The sequence below is a fragment of the Haematobia irritans genome, chromosome 2 (assembly GCF_050003625.1).
Source record: "Haematobia irritans isolate KBUSLIRL chromosome 2, ASM5000362v1, whole genome shotgun sequence".
Lineage (NCBI taxonomy): Eukaryota > Metazoa > Arthropoda > Insecta > Diptera > Muscidae > Haematobia > Haematobia irritans.
The window spans coordinates 195,480,877-195,495,206 of NC_134398.1; positions in this window are offsets into that span (position 1 = coordinate 195,480,877).

Consider the following 14,330-nt stretch of genomic DNA (forward strand, 5'->3'; position numbering starts at 1 on the left):
TGTCAAAATTTTAATTCGATAGAATATTTTGTAAAATTTTTATTTCTATAGACACTTTTCTCAAATAATTATTTCTATAGAAAATTTTCTCAAATATTTATTTCTTTAGACAATTTTGTCAAAATTTTATTTCATATTTGTCGTTTTGATCTCAGAATGTTTGTCAAATTTATTTGGGCAAAGCCCTATAGACAGCAAGATGGTTGGATGGACGCACGTTTCGGAATTACCACATTCCTCATCAGCATCCTCTACTTGTAGCAAAACTATAGGGCTTTGCCCAAATAAATTTGACAAACATTCTTTTCCTCTGTTGGTTAAGCTACTCTTGTAGTTTAGTCAACACAATGGTTTTGAAGCTGAGACCAATACAACAAATATGATTGAAGTACAAACCCACAATAAAAAAAAACAAAACACGAATGAAAATTTTATTTCTATAAAAAATTTTGTCAAAATTTTATTGCGAAAGAAAATTTTGTCAAAATTTTATTTCTATAAAAATTTTGTCAAAATTTTATTTCTGTAGAAAATTATGTCAAAATTTTATTTCTATAGCTCAGTCCATTCGTTTATATCTAGCACTGTTCTTTTCTGACTGTAAATCTTTAATAACACAAATTTCGAAGTTTCATTGTAAAAATTTAATATAATATATTAAATTTTATTTATATAGTAATAGATAAATATAAATTTATACATAAATTAAAAAAAAAATGGTGTTTGGTCGGAGAAGGTGTTGAACCCAGGACCCTTTACATGCCAGGCGGATATGCTAACCATTGCTCCACGTGGCCAATAAATGTATGTTTCTGTTGAATAATGTTTTGTTTGCATCGGCTCGTGGGCGCTGCAAACTATGCTATATAAATGTAACTTATAACGATAAATTTTCTATTGGTGACTATAACAGCTACGTAGCCCAGTAGATAGTGTCTTGGCTTACAAACTGTATGGTCCTCGGTTTGATTCTCCGTCCAGGCAAAAGGGGAAATTTAACAATTTAATTTATAGAATTGAATAAATTCTTCATCATTGTTTGTATTACAGAAAAAAGTCCTAAGAACTAAATAAGTATATATGGCCGTAAGTTTGGCCAGGCCGAATCTTATGTACCCTCCACCATGGATTGAAACTTCTACGAAAGACTGTCATCCACAATCGAATTACTTGGGTTGTGGTATCTTAAATCGTTTTCTAAATTGTGAGTTAGTCCATACGTGGTATATATTAGACAAAAAAGTTATGTATAGGTAAGTCTACAAATAATTGAAATATGGGGGTTGCTCATATGGGGGCTATATACAATTATGAACTTGATATGGAACAATTTTTGTGTGATTGGGGATCGATTTATCTGAGGGCTATATATAACTATAGACCGATATGGACCTAGTTAGGCATGGTTGTTAACGGCCATATACTAACACAATGTACCAAATTTCAACTGACTCGGATCAAATTTGCTCCTCCAAGAGGCTCCAAAACCAAATCTCGGGATCGGTTTATATGGGGGCTATATATGATTATGGACTGATATAGACCACTTTTGGCATGGTTGTTAAATATCATATACTACCACCACGTACCAAATTTCAACAAGATCGGATGAATTTTGCTTCTCCAAAAGGCACCGGAGGTCAAATCTGGGGATCGGTTTATATGGGGGCTATATATAATTATGGACTGATATGCACCAATTCCTGCATGGTTGTTGGATACCATAGACTAACATCACGTATCGGATGAATTTTGCTCTTTCAAGGGGCTCCGGAGGTCAAATCTGGGGATCGGTTTATATGGGGGCTATATATAGTTATAGACCGATTTCGACGAATTTTTGCATGGGTGTTTGAGGCCATATATTAACGCCACGTACCAAATATCAACTGAATCAGATGAAATTTGTTTCTCTTAGAGGCTCCGAAAGCCAAATCGGGGTATCGGTTTATATGGGGGCTATATATAGTTATGGACCGATGTGGACCAATTTTTGCATGGTTGTTAGAGACCATATACTAACACCATGTTCCAAATTTCAGCCGGATTGGATGAAATTTGCTTCTCTTACAGGCTCCGCAAGCCAAATTTGGGGGTCCGTTTCTATGGGGGCTATACGTAAAAGTGGACCGATATGGCCCATTTGCAATACCATCCGACCTACATCAGTAACAACTACTTGTGCCAAGTTTCAAGTCGATAGCTTGTTTCGTTCGGAAGTTAGACGGACGGACATGCTCAGATCGACTCAGAATTTCACCACGACCCAGAATATATATATAGTTTATGGGGCTTTAGAGCAATATTTCGATGTGTTACAAACGGAATGACAAAGTTAATATACACCCATCCTATGGTGGAGGGTATAAAAACCTCGTGGAAGTGAGAAAGATGTGAGGGAATATGCAATTAGGCGAAATTTTTTTGAGCACAATCTTCTTTGGGAGAAAATTCTTCCAAGCATATACATTTTTGGGCTCAAGATGCTTCCAAACATATAATATGTTCACATAAAACAAACATAATAATGTTTCGGCAATACCCAATAGTATATGTGCTTCCTGCAATATAGGTTTGGAACATATGTTAGAGAAGCAATTTTGTTTTTGAGGGTGTACCAAAATATCTAGAATTCTACCAATATACCAAACAGTAAAAAATCTACCATGTTTGATAGAATTCTAACAATTGTGGTAACTGTGCGCCTGAGCCGATCTAGTCGTTGGTGTCCGTCCGTCCGTCTGTCCATGTATTTATTTTTCGCAGGATTCCGGTCGCAATTCTTAAGCGAATTGGATGAAATTTTACAGTGTGTTCGTATGGAATAAAGACTATTGATTTTGTTAGAAATCTGATCAAATTTAGATATAGCTCCCATATATATGTATCGTCCCAGATTCCCAAATTTGGCTATAAACCCCTTATTGACCAACCGATTTATTATTATTTATTTTTCAATATAATCTCCTGAAACTTCAATACACTTAGTCCAACGCTTTTCTAGAAATTGTATCCCTTGATTAAAAAAAAGTTTTCTCAAGGTCTTCAAAATAGTGGTTTACAACTGTAATTGCATCTTCATTTGAGGTAAAACGCTTGTCAGCAAGGAATTTTTTTAGATTTGGCAACAAGTAAAAGTCACTGGGAGCTAAATCAGGAGAATAAGGTGGGTAGTCAAGCAACTCGTACTTTAATTCATTGATTTTAGCCATTGTTAAAACACTCTTGTGCGCTGGTGCGTTGTCTTGATGAAAAATTATTTTTTTGTGTTGTAAGCCCGGACGTTTTTCTCGAATTTGTACATTTAATTGATCCAAAAGCTTGCAATAGTCTGGATTTATTGTTTTACCCTTATGCAGATAGTCAATCAATAAAATACATTTGAAGTCCCAAAACCCGTTGCCATAACCTTACCAGCCGATTGAATTGTTTTTGCCTTCTTTGGGGCACTTCCTCCAGCTTCAGTCCATTGTTGGATTCTTCTGCACCATATCATTATGAATTTCTTGTCCCGATAAACCTCTTTTATGAAAATATTTAATGACAGCACGCATTTCTAATTTTTCCATTGTAAAAAAATTTTTGGATGCGTCTTTTTTGAACACCTGTTTGTATATGAAGGAGTTGCCAGATCGAAACAAAATTTAACATGTGTTCATAATAGAGATGGAAATTTCCAAAACACTTAACTTTTATCTGTTTATACCGCGATTTTTGTGCTATGCTAAGAAGTTTCCGAACTGCCCTCGTATAGCTTCCATATATATTTCCAAATTTGGCCATAAAACCTTATAACCAATGTTATTAACCCATCTTACTGAAACTCAGCATAATATAACCTTCGGTATCTGTTTATACCGCGATTTTTGTGCTATGCTAAGAAGTTTCCGAACTGCCCTCGTATAGCTTCCATATATATTTCCAAATTTGGCCATAAAACCTTATAACCAATGTTATTAACCCATCTTACTGAAACTCAGCATAATATAACCTTCGGTAGTATAAAACAAACCTGTGAAATGTCATGCAAATCGGTTCAGATTTATATATAGCTCCCTTGCATATGTATCGCCCGATTTTTCCCAAATTTGACTATGAAAACCTTATTTATTAACCGATCTCTCTCAAAGTTGGCAAAATCCAATCTTCTATTGCATTATACCTTCAAAAACTAAACGAAATGGGTTCAAATTTAGATATCGTTCCCCAATATATGTATCGCCGATTTTGAGAAATTTCCTGCCAAATATATGCATCATATGTTTTTCTTCTTCCCTTTTGGATGTTGCAAAAATTAAATTAAGTTCTATGATTTATATCTAACAATTAAGCTTTTCGCTAAAAATTTAAATTTTGAATTTAAACGATTTCAATTAAAACTCACATTTATATTTAGCCATATTGGTTGAATACACAATCATTCTCCAAAAACGATTTAAGTTTATGGGCCCAAATCGTATTAGGTTTATACTCATAAGTAATATTCACATCCCACCGCCCCACATTGGTTATTGGTACAGTTGAAAATTTATTACAATAATAAAGTGTAACATTTAATGCTCAACTGCCGAGCGTTTTACCGCTCCCTGGTCGTCCTTTAAGCCTATATGTGGTGCTCATATTTTGCATGCCTTGGACAGACTATAATAAACACAAACATTTCTTAACATAATGTTTCCGTATTTTTGCAAGCAAATGTTAGCTCCACTAATACCCAGATTGTGGTTTGGTTTTTAATTTCCGCTTAAAACAATTTATGACTTCCCTTGGCCCACCAGAATAACATCAAGAAGCAAACCATGCCAAAAATGGGGCTAAAATGTTGGTACGAGAAGGACAACGGAAGGCACACATTCTTAAATTCTTGTAGTGCCGGTGGTGGTGGTGGTAGTGTGATGGTGTGTCTACGTTACTGTGTCCTGACAATTGCCAAAATTATAAATATAATAATAATGCTGCTAATACTGTGCAAATAAATAAACAATTTACAGTTGGAGACTTTGATCAACGCTAAAGGATAAGTATCTCCTTTGAATTGATTTAATTAAGGACATTAAATGTAATAAATATTACGAAGGCATGTGTCACATGTTTCCTTCTTATCCTTGCATCCGGTCTCAGGGATATAAAGATTTAATATTTGACAGGAGTGGGGGAGACTATGTATGAGAGTACGAGATGATACAGGTGGTTGTGGTGTTATTAAATTTAATTTGAAATGAATATCAAATGAAATGAATTTCCTGCAAACAATGACCATTAGAATCTGCGATAGATGGTTGCACAAATTTATTGATGATAGCTTGATTAGATCTTAACTTTATTTTAAATAGTTTTAAAAAGGAAATAAATTTGAGAAATTTTCACAGAAAAAATATTGAACTGATTTGAAGGATTGTTCCACTTAAGTTCTAAGACATGCAATATACACGAAATTAAGGACACATTTCTTTAAAGTACGGAACAGTTTACCGAATTCTGGACAAGGAGAAAAATGTTATATCAAAGAAATGTGTACAACAAATTCGCATTCTTATTATAAGCACAAGACATCTTTGACCTCACGACAATATTTTTTCATTGAACGGGGAGATGCCTTGGGAGAAAATTCTTGTGTGGGTTCCATGGTGATGTTTATTCAAATTCGGCACAGTCGAACCTGTCGCCCTATGTACGAGTACTCATATACTCATTTATCCGATCCGGTTGAAATTTGGTACGTTGTGTTAGTAACATATATGGTTTCTAACAACCATGCAAAAATTGGTCGAAATCGGTCCATAATTATATATAGTCCCATATAAACCGATCACCATATTTGATCTTCGGAGCCTCTTGGAGGAGCAGAACTCATCCGATTCGGTTGAAAATTGGTACGTGATGTAAGTATATGGTCTCCAATAACCATGCAAAAATTGGTCCATATCTGTCCAAAATTATATATAGCCCCATATAAACCGATAACCAGATTTTAACTTCCGAGCCTCTAGGAGGAGCAAAATTTATCCGATCCGGTTGAAATTCGGTACGCGGTGTTAGCATATTGTTTGTAACACACATGCAAAAATTGGTCCATATCGGTCCATAATTATATATAGCCCCTATATAAACCCATCCCCAGATTTGACATCCGGAGCCTCTTGGAGGAGCAAAATCCATCCAATCCGGTTGAAATTTGGTACGTGTATTTAGTATATGGTTTCTAACAACCAAGAAAAAATTGGTCCATATCGGTCCAAAATTATTTATAGCCCCCATATAAACCGATCACCAGATTTTACCTCCGGAGCCTCTTGGAGGAGAAAAATTCATAAACCGATCCCCAGATTTGAACCAATATAAACCGATCATCAGATTTGAACTCATCCGATCCGGTTGAAAATTGGTACGTGATATCAGTATATGGTCTCTAATAACCATGCCAAACTTGGTCATTATAGTTTGATAATTATTTCAAAAATTAGTTTTTATAGAAAATTTTGTCAAAATTTTATTTCTATAGAAAATTTTGTCAACATTTTAACATTTAACATTTTACTATAGAAAATTTAACATTTTACTATAGAAAATTTTGTCAAAGTTTTATTTTTATAGAAAATAAACCCAGCCAACTGCACTCAAATCAGTGATTTGATGGTGGCAAAGGAAAAGAGAAATGTTTGTATGAATTTATTTCGGCATAAGCCGGCTATCATAAACCTTTTTTCGGAAGGTTCATGTGCGGTTCACCATGGATTTAGTGAACTGCATGAATTTATTCTGATAATTGGTTGATAGTTTTGCTGCAAGTAGAGGATGTTGATGAGGAATTTGGTAATTCCGAAACGTGCGTCCATCCAACCATCTTGCAGTCTATAGGGCTTTGCCCAAATAAATTTGACAAACATACTTTTCTTCTGTTGGTTAAGCTACTCTTGTAGTTTAGTCAACACAATGGCTGAGATCAAAACAAAACAAAAACACAAAAAAAATTATTTTTATTGAAAATGTTGTCAAAATTTAATTTCTTTAGAAAATTTTGTCAAAATTTAATTTCTTTAGAAAATTTTGTCAAAATTTTTTTTCTATAGAAAATTTTGTCAAAATTTTATTTCTGTAGAAAAGTTTGTCAAAATTTTATTTCCACAGAAAATTTTGTCAAAATTTTATTTCTATAGACAATTTTGACAAAATCTTATTTCTATATGAAATGTTGGCAAAATTTTATTTCTATAGAAAATTTTCTCAAAATTTTATTTCTGTAGAAAATTTTGTCAAAATTTTATTTCTATAGAAAATTTTGTCAAAATTATATTTCCATAGAAAATGTTGTCAAAATTTAGTTTCTTTAGAAAATTTTGTCAAAATTTAATTTCTTTAGAAAATTTTGTCAAAATTATATTTCTATAGAAAATTTTGTCAAAATTTTATTTCTGTAGAAAAGTTTGTCAAAATTGTATTTCTATAGAAAACGTAGTCAAAATTTTATTTTTATAGAAAAGCTTGTCTAAATTTCATTTCTATAGAAAATTTAGTCAACATATTATTTCTATAGCAAATTTTGTCAAAATTTAATTTCTTTAGAAAATTTTGTCAAAATTATATTTCTATAGAAAGTTTTGTCAAAATTTTATTTTTATAGCAAATTTTGTCAACATTTTATTTCTTTAGAAAATTTTGTCAAAACTTTATTTTTATAGAAAAGCTTGTCTAAATTTCATTTCTATAGAAAATTTTGTCAAAATTTTATTTGTATAGAACAGTTAGTCTAAATTTCATTTCTTTAGAAAATTTGGTCAACATTTTATTTTTTTTTAGAAAATTTGGTAAAAATTTTAGTTTTATAGAAAATTTTGTCAAAATTATATTTCTATAGACAGTTTTGTCAAAATTTTATTTCCACAGAAAATTTTGTCAACATTTTATTTCTGTACAAAATTTGGTTAGAATTTTATTTCTATACAAAATTTGGTTAAAATTTTATTTCTATACAAAATTTTGTCAACATTTTATTACTATAGAAATTTTTTTCAAAATTTTATTTTTATAGAAAATTTTGTCAAAATTTTATTCCTATAGAAAATGTTGTCAAAATTTAATTTCTTTAGAAAATTTTGTCAACATTTTATTTCTTTAGAAAATTTGGTCAACATTTTATCTCTTTAGAAAATTTTGTCAAAATTATATTTCTATCGAAAATTTTGTCAAAATTTTATTTGTATAGAACAGTTAGTCTAAATTTCATTTCTATAGAAAATTTTGTCAACATTTTATTTCTTTAGAAAATTTGGTCAATATTTTCTTTTTATAGAAAATTTTGTCAAAATTATACGTCTATAGAAAATTATGTCAACATTTTATTTCTATAGAAAATTATGTGAAAATTGTATTTCTTTAGAAAATTTTGCCAAATTTTTATTTCTATAGAAAATTATGTAGAAACTATAGGCATGTGTTACCGTAACCCAAGTTATGCGATTGTGGACGACAGTTCTTAGTAGAAGTTTCTACGCCATCCATGGAGGAGGGTACTTAAGATTAGGCCTGGCCGAACTTAAGGCCGTATATACTTTTTATACCCACCACCATAGAATGGTGGCGGGTGTATAATAAGTTTGTCATTCCGTTTGTAGGTTAGGTTAGTGTGCAGCCCGATGTATCAGGCTCACTTAGACTATTCAGTCCATTGTGATACCACATTGATGAACTTCTCTATTGTCACTGAGTGCTGCCCGATTCCATGTTAAGCTCAATGACAAGGGACCTCCTTTTTATAGCCGAGTCCGAACGGCGTTCCACGTTGCAGTGAAACCATTTAGAGAAGCTTCGAAACCCTCAGAAATATCATCAGTATTACTGAGGTGGGATAATCCACCGCTGAAAAACTTTTTGGTGTTCGGTCGAAGCAGGAATCGAACCCACGACCTTGTGTATGCAAGGCGGGCATGCTAATCATTGCACCACGTTTGTAACACATCGAAATATCTATTTCCGGCAAATATATTTTTGATCAGGGAGAAATTCTAAAACGATATAGGCATGTCCGTCTGTCTGTCTGTTGTAATCAGGCTACAGCCTTCGATAATGGCGCTATCGTCCTGAAATTTGGCACAGATTTGTCCTTTGTTTGCAGGAAGGTCAAGCTCGAAGATCAGCTATATCGGTCCAAGTTTTGTATAGTCTCTATATAAACCGACCTCCCGATTTGGGGTCTTGGGCTTATAAAAACTGTAGCTCTTATCCGATTTGCCTGAAAGGGAAAATCTAGAGGTATTTTAGGACCATCAAAAGTTGTACCGAAAATGGTGCATATCGGTCCATGTTTTGGTATAGCCCCCATATGGACCGATTTCCCGATTCTAGAAAGTGTATTTTCTATCCAATTTGCCTGAAATTAGAAATCTAGAGGTATTCTAGGACCATAAAGAGGTGTGCCGAAAATGGGGTTTATCGGTGCAAGTTTTGCTATAGCCCCCATATAGACCGATCTCTCAATTTTAGTTCTTGGGTATCTCGAATCCGTAATTTTTACCCAGTTTGCCTCAAATCGGAAATCTAGAGGTATTCTAGGACCTTAAAGAGGTGTGCCGAAAATGGTGATTATCGGTCCATGTTTTGATATAGCCCCCCTATAGACCGATCTCCCGATTTTACTTATTGGGCTTCTAGAATCCGTAATTTTTATCCAATTTGCCTCAAATCGGAAATCTAGGGGTATTCTAGGAAAATAAAGAGGTGTGCTGAAAATGGTGAGTATCGGTCCATTATTTGATATAGCCCCCACATAGACCAATCTCCCGATTTTACTTCTTGGGCTTCTAGAATCCGTAGTTTTTATCCAATTTGCCTGAAATTTGAAATCTAGATGTATTCTAGAACCCTAAAGACGTTTGCCGCAAATGGTGAGTACCAGTTCATGTTTTGATATAGCCCCCATATTGACCGATCTCCCGATTTTACTTCTTGGGCTTCTAGAATCCGTAATTTATATCCAATTTGCCTCAAATCGGAAATCTAGAGGTATTATAGGACATTAAAGAGGTGTGCCGAAAATGGTGAGTATCGGACCATGTTTCGATATAGCCCCCATATAGACCGATTTCCCGATTTTACTTCTTGGGCTTCTAGAATCCGTAGTTTTTATCCAATTTGCCTCAAATCGGAAATCTAGGGGTATTCTAGGAAAATAAAGAGGTGTGCCGAAAATGGTGAGTATCGGTCCATGTTTTGATATAGCCCCCGTATAGACCGATCTCCCGATTTTATTTCTTGGGCTTCTAGAATCCGTAGTTTTTATCCAATTTGCCTCAAATCGGAAATCTAGGGGTATTCTAGGAAAATAAAGAGGTGTGCCGAAAATGGTGATTATGGGACCATGTTTCGATATAGCCCCCATATAGACCGATCTCCAGATTTACTTCTTGGGCTTCTAGAATCCGTAGTTTTTATCCAATTTGCCTGAAATTGGAAATCTACAGGTATTCTAGGAAAATAAAGAGGTGTGCCGAAAATGGTGAGTATCGGTCCATGTTTTTATAGAGCCCCCATATAGATCGATCTCCCGATTTTATTTCTTGGGCTTCTAGAATCCGTAGTTTTTACCCAATTTGCCGGAAATTCGACATCTAGGGGTATTCTAGGAAAACAAAGAGATGTGCCGAAAATGGTGATTATCGGACCATGTTTCTATATAGCCCCCATATAGACCCGATTTTACTTCTTGGTCTTCTAGAATCCGTAGTTTTTATCCAATTTGCTGAAATTGGAAATCAAGAGGTATTCTAGGGCCATAAACAGGTGTGCCGAATATATTGAGTATCGGTACAGTTTTTGATATAGCCCCCTTATAAACCGGCCCTCTGATTTGGGGTCTAGATTCTAGAACTACAATTAGATGTGCTGAATACTGTGTGTATCCTTCCATGTTTTGGTATAGCCCCCATTACACCGAACTCCCGGTTTATCTCCTTGGGTTTCTAGAAATTGTAGTTTTTATCCGATTTGCCACAAATTAAAAATATACCGGCATTTTCGATCCATAACAAAGTGTATATGATTTAGTTTTATCGGTCCATTTGGTAAGGCCTCCCTGTAAACTGATTTCACTCATTGAGGGTATAGAAGGCGCACTGATTATGAAAATTACTTGAAACTGAATGCAAAATTTCCAGATTTTACTTCTCGTAGTCATTTAAATAATTGGGATGAAAATCCACAGATTTTAGATTTCAAATCAAGGCGTTATTTCATCATTTTCGTGGGCACTATGTATGTTTATGATTCTTCTGTATGTATGTATGTTTATGATTCCTCTAAAATTCGAACAAAAAATTTTCCTTATAAATTCAGAATCTGATGTAGTCTTCATAGGTAAAATCTTTACATTTATCTGTGGGAAGCGTACTGATTGAATTGATCTGCTTGAGAAAATATCTGTCATCATACCCCCCTTGAAATTTTCAAAGGAAACTATTATATTTGATTCATGGTGGTGGGTATTTAAGATTCGGCCTAGCTGAACTTACTACTGTATATACTTGTTATTGTCAAATTAGATTGATTTGTAAAAAAAAGGAATAGACAATATGATATAATTTTAAATATTTCTTTTGACTTATGGAAAACAAATTAAATTTTCGCTTAATTTTTTTTTACAAAATTTCCAGAGAAATGCAAAAATTGTTTTTGTTTTGCCTGCATGCACATCATGCCTCATCCATTATATTTCATATGGCATCATTTTGAGTTTCCAGCTGCATAAAGTATTAAATAATTAAAATAAATTGGCTTAAAAATCTGATACAGTTCGCTTTAGTCATTGCAATAAACTGGAAATATGGGTGAGAGCCATATTTGGTTCATATCGATAACAGATGCAATAGCAGTTGATCGGAAATATACAAATGCATACTTCCTTATGCATTGTACATTAAGGTGGGGCGGGATAGTTATGTGAAGAAATTTGTTAATGGTACATTTTTACTATAGAAGAAAGTGATTTATGGAATGGTTATGAACTTTCCTTACAGCAAACTCAGCAAAAAAAAATGAAGTCAATATTTTCAATGTATATCACAAAATGCTCTTCTGGATATGGTCTTATTTTTAACATAAAAAAAGTTCTTTTGAGGTGATTTTTAAAAATCTTTTGTTTTACACAGTTTTCGTAATAAATTTAATTTTTCTGAATTTTACCGTGTATAAAACGCACAATTTTGCTTTGGTTCAGTTTCAATTTCCATTCGACCCCACCCTAATACATTTAGTATATGTGTATGGAACTTTTCTGGCATTGTTATGAATAGCAGCAGTGGGTTTTGTTCGGTTAGCCAGGCATTCAGTCAACCAGATTCATTCAATAGACCGGACCGAGGTCTGCGTATGAGGGACCTGGGCAAAAACAGAAGCCATTTATTGTATCCAACCGACCAATGGCCATTAGGTGATTGCTATTCAGCCATAATGAAACCAAAGCGTGTATAATTAGTATTTTTTTCTTTTGCTCCATAGGATTTTTTGTTTTCTTGTATTGTTCAGTTTATGTTTTTGTTAAGTTAACATTTAGTCAAATAATGACATGAATCAATGATTGCCAATATTTTTGCAAATGGGGAAATATCTATAGAAATATACAATATGACAAGATAACAAGAGCAACGGAAAGTTAAGTAGCTTTTACTTATTAATTAATATTTAACATATAAGTACTTTACGAGGTAAATATACTAAAAGAAAAATCTTAAATAAAAGCGAGTATATAAGACCGAAAGTTCCAGGTCAAATCTTATGGATTATAACTTGAGAGGTCCTTAAAAGTCTTTATAACCGCATCTTTGGTTCGGAATCAATACCAAAATCCTTAAGGGAAAGTCAAAATCTTTGGATTCAAGTAAACTTTTTCTAAGTGTACATTGTTACAATTTTTAACTGGATCGGATGAAATTTCCTCTTTACATAGGCCATGGAAATCAAATCTGGGGATCCGATGTTAACTAATTTTTGTTTGTTAGGGTAGGATAAAATTTTGTTTTCACAGAGGCTTCAAAACTTAAAATCTGGGGGTCGGTTTATATGGGAGGTATATCTAAAAATGAACCTATATGCAGGGCTGTGGAGTCGGAGTCGGAGTCTGAAGATTTTGCTGGAGTCGAAGTAATAAAAATTTTGCTCGACTCCGACTCCGGCTAAACCAAATTTTTTAAAACACTTCACATTTTTGTAACTAAGCAAGTTTCTACGCAAATTAGTTTCCATTGCGTTATTCATTCGATCAATGTACAGCATGATTGTAAATGAAAATCAACTTCCAATTACGGCTATCTCTTTATACCCTCCACCATAGGATTGGGTATATTAACTTTGTCATTCCGTTTGTAACACATCGAAATATTGCTCTAAGACCCCATAAAGTATATATATTCTGGGTCGTGATGAAATTCTGAGTCGATCTGAGCATGTCCGTCCGTCCGTCTGTTGAAATCACGCTAACTTCCGAACGAAACAAGCTATCGACTTGAAACTTGGCACAAGTAGTTGTTATTGATGTAGGTCGGACGGTACTGCAAATGGGCCATATCAGTCCACTTTTACGTATAGCCCCCATATAAACGGATCCCCAAATTTGGCTTGCGATCGCTCTAAGAGAAGCAAATTTCATCCGATCCCGCTGAAATTTAGTACATGGTGTTAGTATATGGTCTCTAACCACCATGCAAAAATTGGTCCATATCGGTCCACTTTTACGTATAGCCCCCATATAAACGGACCCCCAAATTTGGCTTTCGATCGTTCTAAGAGAAGCAAATTTCATCCGATCCGGCTGAAATTTGGGACATGGTGTTGGTATATGTTCTCTAATGACCATGCAAAAATTGGTCCACATCGGCCCATAATTATATATAATCCCCATATAAACCGATCCCCAGATTTGACCTCCGGAGCCTCTTAGAGGAGCAAATTTCATCCGATCTGGCTGAAATTTGGTACATGGAGTAAGTATATGGTCTCTAACAACTATGCAAAAATTGGTCTACATCGGTTCATAATTATATATAGCCCCCATATAAACCGATCCCCCGATTTGGCTTTCGGAACCTCTAAGAGAAGCAAATTTCATCCGATCCGGCTGAAATTTGGTACATGGTGTTGTTATATGTTCTCTAATGAGCATGCAAAAATTGGTCCACATCGGCCCATAATTATATATAGTCCCCATATAAATCGATCCCCAGATTTGACCTCCGGAACCCCTTAGAGGAGCAAAAGTAATCCGATCCGATTGAAATTTTGTCCGTGGTGTTAGTATATTGTCTCTAACAACCATGCCAAAATTGGTCCATATCGGTCATAAT